This window comes from Rutidosis leptorrhynchoides, chromosome 7 (genome assembly GCF_046630445.1).
Source record: "Rutidosis leptorrhynchoides isolate AG116_Rl617_1_P2 chromosome 7, CSIRO_AGI_Rlap_v1, whole genome shotgun sequence".
Classification (NCBI taxonomy): Eukaryota; Viridiplantae; Streptophyta; class Magnoliopsida; order Asterales; family Asteraceae; genus Rutidosis; species Rutidosis leptorrhynchoides.
The window spans coordinates 20,626,472-20,631,485 of NC_092339.1; positions in this window are offsets into that span (position 1 = coordinate 20,626,472).

Consider the following 5,014-nt stretch of genomic DNA (forward strand, 5'->3'; position numbering starts at 1 on the left):
TTTGTGTATGCACATGAGTAACTGGATGTTCAACAACAATCCCTGTAGACATATAATAATCATTCAATACTTGAGATGTTAACTCACTAGCATTATCAAGTCTCATCCTTTTAATGATGTAATCAGAATAATGTGTTCTCAATTTAATAATTTGTGCAAGAAACTTTGCAAATGCCATATTACGGCTTGATAACACACAAACATGAGACCATCCGCTAGATGCGTCTATTAGAATCATGAAATATCAAAATGGTCCACATGATGGATGAATTGGTCCATATATATTCCCTTGAATTCTTTCAAGAAATATTGGTGATTCTTTCTCAATGTGCTTTTCATTAATCACCATATGTGATTTTCATTAATCACCATATGTGTTTTTCGTTAATCACTATATGTGCTTTTCATTAATCACTATATGTGCTTTTCATTAATCACCATATGTGATTTTCATTAATCACCATATGTGCTTTTCATCATAAATCATTTTCACCATATGCGCTTTTAATCATATGTGCTGCGCTTTTCGTCATATGCACTTTTCATTATATGCGCTTTTAATTATATGCGATGCGCTTTTCATCATATGCGCTTTTTATCATATGCGCTTTTAATCATATGCGCTGCGCTTTTCATCATATGCGCTTTTTATCATATGCGCTTTTAATCCTATGCGCTTTTCGGTGCTACATAGATATTTCTCATTTTCGATTATCATTGACTGATAATCATATCCACTATGATATATATCAGAGAAACTTAACAAATTTCTCTTTGATTTGGGAGAAAACAAGACATTGTTTACCAAAAAATTCGTACCATTTGGTAATATGAAATTTTGCCTTTTTCGTTTCTTATATCAAGTTTGCAAGAGCTGGTATAGTATTTATAATTCCTTCATTTGATTTAAATCAATGAAATATTTCTTAGATTTGATCATAGTGTGTATGTTACTACTATCTGCAATACATAGGTCTTTACCATTTAATTGATGTTGTATTTCTGCAGGATTCATACTAAAACTTCAAATAAGATAAGTAAATAATGAGTTATATTTCAGCAAGATAATCAAATTATATTACCTGCAAACAAGTTATAATCTGAAGTACATAAAAGATAACACTTAATAAAACATATGCGTTATGGTCTAAAAACATTTATTTATGAGTGATACATAAAAAAAACTAGGCATCTTAGAAAATTCAAACCATTCAAGTCTCAAGGTAGCTCAGGGTTAATTTAATCAAGATTTGTCAACAGATTCACTCTCGTTTTCTTTTCTTTTGGGACTTATTTGTAGAGCTAAACAAGATGTTCATGTATTCAAGAAATACTAGACTGATGATCCACGTTACCAGATCATTAATAAGAATCTCCGGAATTCTTATAAGAGCGTCTACTAATATCTTTAATTTTATTCTTTCATGGATCACCGTTATTATTATTATTATTATTAATTTTTTGATAATTATTAACGTATCTATCTTTGAGTATTTTCCATAATACACTTGGATTTTCGATCATATAATATGTAGATTCTAAGGACTCGTCAATATGTTTGCTAAGAAAAATACTTACTATTGCTTTCTCTTGTTCGGAATAATTGTTATTTTCATTCAGGGTTTTTAAAATACCGTTTGATTCGAGATGTTTTTCTACATTCATAACCCATGTTAAGTAGTTGTTCCCACTTGTTCTAAATGAGCAAATTTAAGCCTTTTCAAATTCGACATTTTCTATTATCAAAAAGATGAATAACATAAATTATAATCATAATCAACTTCTATTCATAGACAAATAATAAAATGAAATTAGAATCATTTTAAATTCATAAGTAGCAAACAACAGAATAATGGTATGATTACAAATAATAAAACCACAAGGGCAGGATAGAATATAGGTTCACCCGGTGGTATATTAGCAACAATGATGATAGTTAATATGATCAATACAATAGGAAAAATCATCCTTGTGTGAATCATTTTTACAAAAACCTTTTGAGAGTAGTAATCTGAAAAATAAAGATTGATTTGTGAAAATGTGAAAACGGAGATGTTTATTTTATATTTGAAAAATATAGTTGTTGTAACGTCGTCAGTTGACGTTAACAACCGTTATGTATATATGACCGTTGTAACGTCATTAGTTGACGTTAACGAATAAAGTCACTATATCAAAACGCGTATGAGTAATATAAAGGACAAGAATTTTTTTTTCTTATTTTAACTTTTAAGATTTACTTTTAATAAAAATACAAACTACTTTTCTTATTTTATCTTTTAAGATTTACTTTTAATAAAAATACAAACTACTTTTTCTTATTTTAACTTTTAAGATTTATACTTTTAATAAAAATACAAACTACTTTTTCTTATTTTAACTTTTAAGATTTACTTTTAATAAAAATACAAACTACTTTTTCTTATTTTAACTTTTAAGATTTACTTTTAATAAAAATACAAACTACTTTTTCTTATTTTAACTTTTAAGATTTACTTTTAATAAAAATACAAACTATTTTTTCTTATTTTAACTTTTAAGATTTACTTTTAAGAATAAACATTAGTATGCATGAAATAAATAATGATTTATTGCATAAGTAATCATAAATGTTAGATAACATATAAAGACCCCATCGTATTCGTATTGATCGGAATTAATCTCGACCCATGGTACCGTGTTGTCAAATGACGTGTTGCGTACATAAAGTACCGTGTTGTCAAATGACGTGTTGCGTACAATCATGAGGTCTTACTAACATAAATATAAATGTTAGTGAAGTTAATAAGAGTTAGATTACAGAAAATATAATTCAGGTGGTATAACCGACCATATATAACTTAAATAACATAAATATAAATGTTAGTGAACATAACTGTAAATGTTAGTATACATAAATAAATGTTAAATAACATAAATGTAAATGTTAGTATACATAAATAAATGTTAGATAACATAAATGTAAATTAGGCGACAGTGTCGACCATATATCATTTAGGTGGTATAACCGACCATATATTAGTTAGGTGGCAGAGCCAACCATATTTAGTATAAATGTTGAGATAATCGTGCTGATAACGTGTTATAATTCAGTAGGCTTATAACTACCTTTAGTGGTTCTTGACTGTAGAAGGTATATAGAGATAGAGATACTGTAAAACGGAGAAAACAAAAGGTTGAACAAAAGGTATGAGTAATTGGTTTTTTATTTATAGAAAAATGTACAATGAGAGTTTGGTGGCATTTGGAATCTAGAGAGAGAGTGTGTTTTTGTTAACCAAAAAATACATCCCATAAACTCTAACTCAACACACCTATTTATACTCAAAAAAATATACTATGCAATATCTATAATAATAATAAAATTATCATCCAATTATTACTTTTATAACAAGTTATAATTAAATTACTCATCCGTCCCAAAATAAGTGTAATGTTTAACTTTTGAAAGTCAATTTTTTTAAGTTTTGATTTCAAATATTTTATAATTTTTGCTATATAATTTTTGATGAAAATTATATAATTAGATTGATTTTTTAATTTTGTTTTCATTGGTATACAATTAGAAAGATATTTAACGTCAAAGTTGATGAAGAAAGACTCAAAACATCAAACCAGAACATTTATTTTGGAACAGAAGGAATAGTTTAGCAAGTGGGGTTTTGTTATACACAACTAAATTGTAGTGACCCGAACTTTTTCATATTTATATATATTAAATGAAATTGATATTTATATGATTAAATGTTTCCAACATGTTAAACAATCAAACTTGTTAAGACTTGATTATTTGAAATGAGCTTTATATAGACAATTGACCACCCAAGTTGACCGGCGATTCACGAACGTTAAAACTTGTAAAAACTATATGATGATATATATATGGATATGTATATAGCTAACATGATATTATGAAAAGTAAGTATCTCACTAGGTATATTAACAATGAGTTATATACATAAAATGAGACTATTGAATTCTGAAACTCGAAACGATATATATAACGTTTATCGTTGTAGCAACGTTTTACTAAATACATATGTATCATATTAAGATATTGTTACACTATATTTAACATGATAAAATGATAATTATATATACCATTAAGTGTGTTAACAATTAACTACATATGTAAAAAAACAAGATTACTAACTTAAGAATTTTGAAACGAGACATATATGTAACGATTATCGTTGTAACGACATTTTAATGTATATATATCGTATTAAGATATATTCATTGTTGGTGATTTGTGTCACCAATATGATTTAAGTGTAATGGGATTAATTTGTTAACCAAAATAACCTTGATAAATATCGAACAAGTATGGGAAGTGTGGAGTGCACACTTGTTTGAACTTATCATGATTATGACGGTGGTTCGGGGGCAGCGCCCCCGATAGCGGGGTCCAAGGGGTGGCAACCTCTGGCGGGGTCCAAGGGGCAGAGCCCCTGTTTGGGTTAATATCGCTTTATTAAAAATGTGTTAAAATTTGATTTAAAGCTTTCAACTACATTAAATGAGATCGTTAACTTAAAGCTTTCAAAAACAACACTTACATGTAACGACTAACGATGACTTAACGACTCAGTAAAAACGAATATACATGTAGTGTATTAAGATGTATTAGTACACTTTTGAAAGACTTCAAGACACATATCAAAGTACTTCTACTTAACAAAAATGCTTACAATACATTCTCATTCATTTTCATCAACAATTCTACTCGTATGCACCCGTATTCATACTCGTATAATACACAGCTTCTAGGTGTACTTACTATTGATACATACACTCAATAATCTGATCTTAGCAGCCCTAAATGACTCATCATCCATTATAGAAACATGTAGGGATTAACCTTTGTCATTTACCATGAATGATTAAGCTAAATAACAAAACTAGAAAAGCCTTTGTTGACTAACTAAAAAAACGTGGGATTAGCATGGATATATACATCCATTTCATGCTAGATTACTACATCATATTACTCTCTAAACACACACACTTCCAC